This window comes from Myotis brandtii, unplaced genomic scaffold, assembly GCF_000412655.1.
Source record: "Myotis brandtii unplaced genomic scaffold, ASM41265v1 scaffold358, whole genome shotgun sequence".
Lineage (NCBI taxonomy): Eukaryota > Metazoa > Chordata > Mammalia > Chiroptera > Vespertilionidae > Myotis > Myotis brandtii.
The window spans coordinates 2637790-2649192 of record NW_005363772.1 but is presented as its reverse complement, the minus strand read 5'-3'; the positions used below and the strand labels follow the sequence as shown (position 1 = coordinate 2649192).

Sequence of the window (11403 nt, the reverse complement as noted above, 5' to 3'; positions counted from 1 at the left end):
TTCCAGCATGGTAGCATGGGGTCAATGTTTTCACAATCGAGAGGATATCCACAGATAGTCAACTGGAGCACTACTAGAAGCATAATTAGGGCTCTTTTAGGAAGTGTTTGCACTGCTCGAAATTTACCTAGTGGCAGAAAGATTGAGAATAAAGTTGCTACTTTTTAAAAATTCAAATCCAAACAATCAATTATGTGTACTATTTGTTGCTACTTAACCAAAAAAACTTATTAAGGAGATAAACAATGTCCTAATTTCCTTTTTTAAAATAAAGAATACCAACATATTAAAATTATGACTCAACAACTAAAAAAGCAAAAACAATGAGACTACCAAAAACAAAAAGCCCCTGTTAAATTAATCCAACACTGAAATAAATTTGTGGAGAGAATGATCAAAGTCAAGAAAACAAAATTATGATTTAACTTTAAATACATGATGTAATTCACATGCTCTGTTAATCACTGTACCACCAGGGTCAGACATTCAGCAACACGTGATTAAACAGAAAAACAAACAAACCCATACATAACAAATACTTTTTCTTTCTATAGTTATTCATTAAATCTAGGCAAATTAATTGATTTCTCTAAACCAAGTCATTAGTTATACCTTTTATTTAAATAAATCACTCAAGAACGAAATAAAAAGTAAAAGCAAAAGTAATCGCCTCAACTCCCAGGTCACAGAGTGATTCCTTCAGAGGTAACAGGGAAAGAACATTGACCTGAAAATCGTCAATTACTATGACTGTTTACATACCATCAAGTTTTACACAGTGGGCAATGGGTTGTAGTGTGAGAATCATTACAACTCTGAAATAGCACGTTCTATTTTTTACCCTGAAAAATTCAAATAGTGTTGACAAGTGTTAGATAACTTATAAAACTAGGCAAAAAAACCCAAAAACCAAAACAGTCAACATTATTTTTTGTAACAATCCCCTCACCACCACTATAAAAATAAAACTGAAACAAAACACCCAATAGCTGAGGTTAACTGATCTGTTCAAGAGTTAAGGTATAAAACTAGGTAAAGAACTCAGGTCTGTAATCTTCGGTCCTCGAACACCCAGCCTCAACAGGAGTCTACCGTAGGACTCTACCCACTCAGACCCTTATTATCCGCCCCCCACTCCCCCTGACCACCAGATTTATCACAAGGAAACTATTAGCAGCAGAAAAACAATGAGGCCACTTTAACCTGCCTAAGCAAAACCAAGGAATGGAGATGGTCCTATCTATGTAGCAAAGCTAAATCTTCTGGGGATCCTATGAAAGTCACCCTAGGAATTCACCTTTTGAGCCTGAGCTGTACGCTAAATTCCATGAGGAGAAGCCTCATAGAAACACAGGGCCTTGGATCATGTTCCCGCCCAATCACAAGGACACCCACCATGTCCCTTCCAGTTCTGATTCTAATGCCATTAAAATAGTTATTGTTTTTTAAAAAAACAACTCAAAATCAAACTTCAAGAATGTAAACATTTTCTAGGAAAATAAGGGGGGAAAGTCCTACAATTATGCAGGAAGAATAAACATCTGTGAATGTTCCACAAATCTCTAAGTAAAAAAGACTGACACAGACCTGAAAGATAGGAAGGAATTGTCTTTAAAAACAAAGGAGTAATTTATCAGGCCAATAAATTCATTGTGAAGACACTAAAGTCAGATTAAACAAAACCAATGAGACAAAGCAATGTCCTACTTTTGTGCACTGGGAGATGAGGCTTCACTGAACACTAATTATATCTAGTTAGAAATGAAGCTAGTTAAATAGGTTCCATTTTAAATAGTGCTTTTTAAAAAAACAAGAACATTTTAAAGAACAAAGCATTTTGAATTATTTTCCCAAATTAATCTTGGGAATTAAAGAGTAGGTTATATAAGTAATAATTTTTCTAATGTGTTCTGGGTAACAATGATGAAGGTATATGCTGAAGATATATTTAAAAGCCAAATATCTAGTTCTATAGTTTGGGTTTTCTAACATGCCTCAATAGCTGGGGTTCTAAATACAAAATTATAAAAACATAAATAATGCCCTGGCCCGTGTTACTCAGTGGGTTGGATGTCTTCCTGTGCACCAAAAGGTTGCCACTTTTATTCCTGGTACATGCCTGGGTTGCAGGCTCAGTCCCCAGTGGGGGACATGCAGGAGATGTGCAGGAGGCAGCCAATCGATGTTTCTCTCTCTCTTTCCCTCCCTCCCTCCCTCCCTCCCTCTCTAAAAATCAATAAAAACATGTAAGTATGTAGCATCTGGGGTACTCATAGTTGAGAATGTAAAATACTTTCAGGAAACTGTTAAAATCACATATTTTAGTTTATTTATCTTTGTGGTCTTTGCTGCATTTTTAAAACTTCTAATCAGTTCTATTTCCAAAGGAACTGAGAATAGTTTCCTTTCAGACTTTGATCTTGAAACAAAGCTTGGCTCTAAGAACAAAGATATAAAACAGGAAAACATTATTCAGAAAGCAAACTATTATATTACAGTGACATTAGTTCATCCAAAACACATATGCTATGTACAACCTGTTTATAGACCATCACAGCTCGATATGATAACTGACAGTAAAGGCAGGTAACAGGGTAGAAAGACAAGGTACCAAAGAGGAGGTGAGGTGGTAAGGACATTATACGTCACAGGCACTCAAGCGCAGTCCAAGAGCTGAGCTGGGCTTGGTGAATACACATCGGGGGGGGGGGGGGGGGGGGGACTTTTACATTGTTTCACACTCAGTCTGGCTGGGGCACTGTTTTCCTTTGGTCTCTGATTCTTGGGGAGAAACGCAGGTTGTGTTGGCCTTAAAGGGCAGCTCTTCCTTTCAGGACACGGCCACCCCGAAGCACATTCCCTGCATCCCTTAGGCCTGTGTGAATGCATGTGCAAACACACACCCCACAAAATGAAGAGGGGCCCACTGAGCAGTCATGCAGGTCCACCAACCATGCAAGGGCTGTCCATGCTATGAAATATATTTGCTTTTGAAAACAGTTACCCACATTTCTATGCTAATCTGATTACTGGTTATAAAAGTCTAATAAAAAATAAGAAAATTATTAATAAAATACAACTTAGTAATAAAATGTTTAAAAATGGGGTGAAGATTTGACAAAAGATATAATAAAATGGAATCTTGATAGTAAAAGTTATAAACTTACTCATGCACTTAACATTTAAAAAATAAGTGTTATTTATATGGGGGGGGGGAGGACATTAGAAAGGATTGAAAAGATAAAAATATAAAGCCATCCATGATCCCATTCCTCTAACCCAGAAGGCTCAAATTCAGTCATAGCAAGTATCCTGACAACCTAGCAACCCAGTTCATTTCCTCATTCATTCATTCACTCTTGAAATATGTGTGTGTGTGTGTGTGTGTGTGTGTGTGTCTGTGTGTGTGTGTGTATCTGAGCCTCTCTTGCCTATATCCACGAATGTTCCTCACTGAATTTAGGATAAAATCTGTGTTCCTATCACTGCCCACCTCACTTCAGCCCCTTCCTCAATTACACTTCCCCTGTGTGAGGTAGCCGTATCTCCTTGCCCCGCTGTATACTGTCTTCTTTGCTTAGAACATCTTCCTCCTTCCTACTCACTGTCCCTGCTTGATGAGGTGGTGATGGGGAGGAGGCACCAGCAGATGCCAATGCCAGGCACATATGCTAACTTAAGAAATGTTACTATTATCGTGCCCATTTTACAAATGAGAATGTTGAAGCTTTGAGAGGTTAACTTGATACAACTAGTACAAGATGAAGCTGGGATTTGAATTGAGTCTAACCTCAGTCCTTGCCCTTAATCTTTACCTGGAGGTGGCAAACCCCACAGTGACCAGGCAGGTTTGCATATTAAATGAAAGAGGAGTTTTCACCTTCACAAAGGAATATGCTTTAAAAAAATACCACATGGCCCTTTGAGTTTATTTTTTTCTATGAAGATGGGTAATATTCACTTTCACCTTATCTCTGTCATAAAAAACCAACAGCCCTTTATATCATTCATTTTTCCTCTAAAGTAAAAATTGGGATAATTATATTAATGCTATTTTTTCTAAAGAAAACATTCATATTCTGGAAAATTTTAATGTGCTTTAGAATGAAAGTGTGAGATAATACCTCACTACGTGTGAAGACGGACTATAGTGGAAAAATATAAAGGGTTATGGAAAAGCTCACTGTTCTTGTCATTTTATATTGCAAAAACCAAGAGTGTTATGAACAATTTGTGGGTTTTCTGTTGCAATGAGAAAGATCACAAGTTTTACTTAGAGTTCAATATGTACCTGAGTTGATACCAAATTCTTTTGATCAAAAAAGGTCCGGCATCTTCTGTAATGGCCTGGGACCTGAGCCACATATTTTGGTAAGAACTGGATCTCTCACTGATCTCATTCTACCTCATTGCAAACTATCTGGGGTTCAACTGAATTCCTTAGCAACATTTAAATTGTCCTTAATTTACACCTTAAAGGAAAGTCAAATTTCAAGGATGGCTGAAGTATCTGATATATTGAGTTCCTAACACACGTCTGCTTCATCTGCTGTAAAGTGAGATCACACATAGACATTGCTCTCTGTAGTGCATCTGTGGGTGAGCGGCTCTGCGAACTTATTATGTAATATTTTAGTTTTGGTTGTAAAAGATTCCAGATGTTTACCCGAACGGCTTTTGTAGACATGCGGGATTAATGTTCAACACAATCGCTGGTGTTGGAACAGGGCCAATGTGTGTACAGATGTTGTTTAATTGTGTTGGCACCCCAGGCATTTCAAACAGCAACATAATTCCTCAGCTGATATTCCCATTACTAATTCTTTTTTATAACATTATAGAGTAGTAAGGAAATTGGGCATTGCACACACTAATGAAATCTATCTACTTCCTTTTACTTTGAACAGATTTGGAGATTTTTATGGATTAAAATTCTCTTACACTACACACTGCAGGTAGATACAAATATTTCCTTCAAAATTCTTTGCTGAACACCAGTGGAGCAATTTCTGTATCCTTTTTTATTTTTGTTCTTCTTTCAAAAAATTCATCTGTCCCAAGGGAACCTTTGACTCAGCCATGAAAGTTCCCCATGAGTCCGAGAACTTGCCTTGGGATATGCGTCTCTGCAGAAACAGAGCTAGAGGTTTGTTTTGAATGAACATTCCAAAGTTTCTCACCCAGATGACTCTGAACAACCTGCTGTGAACCTGAAAGCATTCACACACGGAAGAAGTATTTTATATTAATGACTCCAATTTCTCCCACTGCCTCTTGGGAAAAATGAGGCAACAATATAAATAATATTTCCACATTTTTTTTCCAAAGGATATTTAAAAGTTTCATATATGAAAATAAAAGAGTGGGCTAATAAAACACTACAGACTATCTTAGAGGAAGAATCTTTTCAGGGAAGCAAGCTCAATGGAAAAATTCCTAATCCGGTTTTCCAGACATAAAATTTCCAAACTTCCCAAGACCATATGTTAGTCACCAGCTCTCCTGCGACAGGGGAAAGTTTCCTTCACGTGTTGTAGGCCGCTGCTATCATGCACATACATTTAAACTATGCACACAGAAATACATATTTCATTAAAATAGCATGTGATGATGAGAAACAAGGGACTTTGGTAAATTTACTTGAAACACATGTGTAAAATACATAAACGATACTGCAGCAAGCATCTTTTCAGATTTCTTGAATTTCTCTAAGAAATATTTTCAATGACGATGGGAACTGCTGTAGTTTTACATGCCTATCTGGGGATGTTGAAATCTCTTCTCCCACCCCACTCTGATCACTGACTCCATGTAACAAGCGCCTTTTAGAAGCAGACACTCATTTTCCAGACCTTTGTTTGAAAATCTCTCAATCAACTGTTTGCTATTTTCACCACCAGTAGTTCAAAATCTTGATTATCACAGGCATTCATAATTTCGTACCTGCTGCGCCTCTCGGCACCCACCTGGCTCACTGCCACCCAGAGCCCATCTCCCCTCAGCCTGGCCCAAGGCCGGCTTGTACCTCTGTTACCCACATGAAGAGGTTTAACAAAAGGGGTTAATCCTGATCAAGAACTCTATATTGTTTTCCTACCATCATGATGAGAAAGGATGTGTCTCAAGTGTAACACAGAGCCAAAATACACCCTGATAATCTAAGTAAGTGATATAGCTGAACAAACAAACAAAAAACCCCAAACAATTAAATCTTGAAGTATTGACATTTTAAAGGTTTGGTAGTAAGCAAAGTCAAAGTAACCCAGAAACCTAGCACAATACAACTCCCTGAATTCACATCTGAGGTACAGAAATTGTAATGCTGGCAAAATCAAAGTAATATGGAAAGGCGCCTAGCACTGGAAAATGCTTCATTGATGTAGAAATGCCTCAGAAAATGGAAGAAAAGACTGCAAGCAAATTAACTGGACACCTAGCTACTGGTTGTGGAAAAAAGCATATTGCATTGTTTTGTCAGGTAAGAATCTTCATTTATGCTGAAAACAGCAGCAGATAGCTGGTCAGAAGTCAGATATTTACTAGTAAGAGGATCCCTTCTATCTTCTACTGCTCCAACTTACTCTCTATGACCATAATGCAGGGGTCTGCAGGCCATGGCCTGCTGCCTGCTTTTGTAAATAAAGTCTTATTGGAACACAGTCATGCTCATTCATTTATCTACTGTCTATGGCTGCTATGTGCTACAGTGTGAGAGTTGAGTAGATATGATATGGCCAGCAAAGCCTAAAACATTTATTACCTGGCCCTCTTCAGAAACAGTTTGCAGACCCCTTACTGGACGATAATATGGAAGAAGATAACCCTATGATGCGTGGCTGTATACTTGCCATCAGAAGGGCAGACAGAAGAGGTAGCAAAGAGGCCATTTTTATCTTTACATTAAGAGTATAAAGGATTTTCTAACAGTATTTGTCAATAGTGAATATTTTTGATAAGAATAAGAAACAAGTCATTAAAATAAAACTATTTTTTATTTTAAAAATTCCATAAACACAGTAGTTGGATGTATGCTTTCTGCATAGTCCATAGTATTAATATTAGAGAAAATATTTATATTTTATACATCATCTCCATGGTACTGATACTTTGTAAGAACACACTTATGAATATTGAGTAATTATTACATTGTTTCCATAACCAACTACTGTATATCTGTATTTTTACTATGGAACATAGTAAAATACCAAGTTTCTATAGAATAATATATTACAATAGTGCATCATAAGTACTTTTGAAAATGACATGTCTTAGATTATCAACAGAATAGTGGTAAATGGTCCAAGAAATATAACAATTAAGCACAGTGTGGCCTTTGACTGTATTGCTTTCTTTGTGCCATAGTTTGAATATGTTTTGATACACAATTAACCTTAAAAACTAACCACTTGTCTGTATAGTATGTGTGAGGAGATGCTTTTTGAGTTTTCCCTTTGTTCCAGACATTAATCTGAAGCTGCTTACCTATTAAAATCTAATTTTAGAAAAAAAGAAGAAATCAAAGACACCTATTTAGTTTATAAGAGAAGTGAAATATTACCCATTAGAATAACACACTGTTCTACTACATTTAAAGTAACATGACAATTTCTGTTTCAAACCGAAAACCTCAGCAAAATGCCTATGGCATTAGTGATAGCTCTGTAGAGCATCACAGGCTGTAAAAACAACAATTTTGTGTATGACAGAAAAAAAGTCAACATTAGATTACAAAAATTGAGAACCCATCTTATCGGACTGGTGGCTTATAAAAGTAATCCTACTACCCTCACAGAAAGTTCTTTGAAAACAAGTACAATTATGCAGAATGAATTAATTTGTTTCTTATAGTCCCTCTATTCGGGATTATGAAGCATGACAAACAATGTAGATTTAAACTGTCACAGAAATCCTCAGTTAGTTGTAGTGTTGTCCCGTACACCAAAAGGCTGTGGGTTCGATTTCCGGCAAGGCACATACCCAAGTTGCAGGTTTGATCCCTGGTCAGAGTGCATATAAGGGCAACTGATCGATATTTTACTCTGACATCAATGTTTCTTCCTCCCTACTCCCATCTCTGTTCCTCTCTCTCTCTCTCTAAATATCAATTAAAAAATATATCCTCAGATAAGGATTTAAATGATAACAACAACAACAATAATACACTATCACAGCCTGCAGACTGAAAGGTCCCAGGTTCAATTCCGGTCAAGGGCATGTACCTTAGTTGCAGGCACGTTCCCAGTAGGAGGTGTGCAGGAGGCAGCTGATCGATGTTTCTCTCTCATCGATGTTTCTAACTCTCTATCTCTCTCCCTTCCTCTCTGTAAAAAACCAATAAAAATATGTTTTAAAAAAAATAATACACTGTCACAGAAAATTTTAAAACCATGGCTCCTGAACAAAATAATGTTTTCTTCTCTCCTGAATAAAGCATTGTTTTGATCATGGGGGAAAACTACTAAGAATGATTTCATTAAGTGTAACTCTACTAATCACTGTAACATTTGTTAATTATATATTAGAAAACAAATAGATTAAAATTTTTTAAAAATTTAGATATTAGTATAATATCATAGACCCTTTATAATAACCACCAAGGAGTTTATCCTCAGGGAAAGATATTTTATCCCTTTTGCTTCATTTTTATTTTATAATTTATTTTTACCTTTTTATAGTATGCCACTTTTTAAGTTTCCCTAAATCCTTTTTAAATAAAGTGAGGCACAAATAAACAAACCAGTGAAGAGTGACATGAAAATAAAATGAACAATTTGGCTGCCATTCACTGATGCAACCCATTTAATACTATAGGGTTGTTTCAAAGATAAATAGTAGCCAAAACTATATATCAGACAGCATAATTTGAGATTGATAGTTTCTTTTTTTTAAAATATATTTTATTGATTTTTTACAGAGAGGAAGGGAGAGAGATAGAGAGTCAGAAACATCGATGAGAGAGAAACATCAATCAGCTGCCTCCTGCACATCTCCTACTGGGGATGTGCCCGCAACCCAGGTACATGCCTCGACCGGAATCGAACCCGGGACCCTTCAGTCCGCAGGCTGACGCTCCATCCACTGAGCCAAACCGGTTTTGGCTGATAGTTTCTTTAACCAGCAGGTAAAATTGTTTTTCTATAACAATTATTTAAACTAATAGAAAAATTTTAAGTTTTAATAATATAAAAGAGTACCAAGAAGACAGTCATGTTAAGAATTATGTATTCTGTTAAGAAAGTATTTGGATCTTGAATTAAGGCCAATCATAAATACAGAGAATAGCTGATGAATAACAAAAGATGCAGCATTTAAACATGGTGGCAAGAGATATTGATTTACTTGGAATGAGTATATGGGATATTATAAAAATGACAAAGCATGAACATATTTACACAATTTGAGCAGAGATAATTAAAGCTTTGTATCTCTTGAATTTGGGGCTTATCATTTTAGCCACCAGAGGTCACCCTTTTCCCAGAGAGATGAAAAGCAGGGTTTGTGAGGCACAAGTCACTTACATGTATGTGTTATAACAAATCCATGTGTTTACAATATTCTCCTCTCTCTACCCAAACCTTATCTAATAATAGACCCTCCCACCTTTCCCCTTAATGCAGACATACAGGTAATGGAGAACAGAACAGAAAACAGCTTGAGAGGCTAAAATGTGCATATATATAACATCTGAGTCAAACAGTGAACAACAGGCGGAGGGAACCGGTTCCCTGGGAGAAAAAAGATTTGTGGAACTGCTACCATGCTACTGAGATGTAATGAAGAGAACTGGATGAAAGCGGTTTCAGGAATTTTTACTGAGTATTATAAATACAATCATTCCTGGACAATTTTCAGCTTAAGACTGCAGTAAAGAGTTATACTGCTTTTTAAATTAGCTTTGTACTTAAGTTCTAAATTACCTTTGTACAAATCTGGCTTTAAAGAAAAGCAAATTAGCCAGGGCCCCTTCAGGGTTCTATATATATATATATAATCTGTAATTACATTGGAAAGAAAGAGACCCTAATACAGCGGTTCTCAACCTGTGGGTCGCGACCCCTTTGGCGGTCGAACGACTCTTTCACAGGGGTCGCCTAAGACCATCCTGCATATCAGATATTTACATTACGATTCATAACAGTAGCAACATTACAGTTATGAAGTAGCAACGAAAATAACTTTATGGTTGGGTCACAACATGAGGAACTGTATTTAAAGGGTCAGAAGATTGAGAACCACTGCCCTAATACCTTGAACAAAATATTTGGTCAGTAAAAACACTTTCTCATTCACATGTAATACAAGGAGGTGACAACCAAAAGTTTCAATCTCTTCTGTTTCAATTTTATTGAGTAAGAGATGACCCAATTCTCTCTATTCACTGCCACTTTACTATAGCCACAGAAAGAAATAAAATTCAAAGGTTAGCGCAGGATTATATCATTTCAAGTATGTGGATTACAGTAGCTTTGAGACACTTTAGCATAGACCCTTTATAATAACTACCAAGGAGTATAGAACCTTCCAAGACACAATCTTTCTTATTTCATGCAGCACTAAGGAAATCCCAAAGAAATGGGTATTTAGTAGCCCAGTAGAAGTAGCAGCTTGTGAAATTTTTGTTCAGAAAATGTTGTTTTGTATTCCAGCATATTGGCAAATAAGCCTATTGGACATTATATAGGGTGTCCCAAAATTCACGCAAGATTTGAATTTTGCGTGAGCATTAATAACAACAAAAACAAAAGCCTAATTTTACTTGGTTTACTGAATCAGATTCTAATATCTGTTGCCCTTTGATTTCAATCCCTTCAATTTGATAAGCATTACCAAGTACCAATTATGGCCCAGGAGCAGGGACAATGAAGACCAATGAAGACCACGGCTTTGCGTATGTGCCAGCAAAGCCGTGGAGGCCATTTACCTGATGTGCTATTCCCTATACTGTATACCTTATGAACCAATAAAAAAATTTTAATTTTTAATTATAAACATGTTTTCTATCAAAATTACTTCTTGCGTGAATTTTGGGACACCCTATATTTTTGAATACCTAATAATTTTCTTTCCCAATTACAAAGGCAAAATGTGTTCATTGCAGAATATTCAGTAAGTGGAGGAAGGCTACAAGAAAACAAAATTACTTATAATCCCACAGAATATGAGGAAAGAGAATGAAGTTCTGAATGAAACATTTTTTAAATACGCAAAAATTTAAATTTACACATGGCTTCAAATTCTAACAATTATAACTTGTCTTCACTCAGCTCATAAAATCCACTATTATCTGTCCTCCCTTTACTTTTCAACAAGTTCACCAAGAGACTCATGTGTGGTGGGGCCTATTTTCTTTCTTTCTTTTTTTTTTATTAAATCTTTATTGTTCAGATTACATTTGTTCCTCTT

The 11403-nt window shown here is 36.4% G+C and overlaps 1 protein-coding gene across 1 annotated transcript in view; it reads right to left on the bottom strand.

Annotated features, from left to right (window-relative positions):
- The window catches only part of RASSF8 (Ras association (RalGDS/AF-6) domain family (N-terminal) member 8), a 65874-nt gene that overhangs the window by 26428 nt on the left and 28043 nt on the right, over window positions 1-11403 (bottom strand). The gene's annotated exons all lie outside the window — the stretch shown is intronic.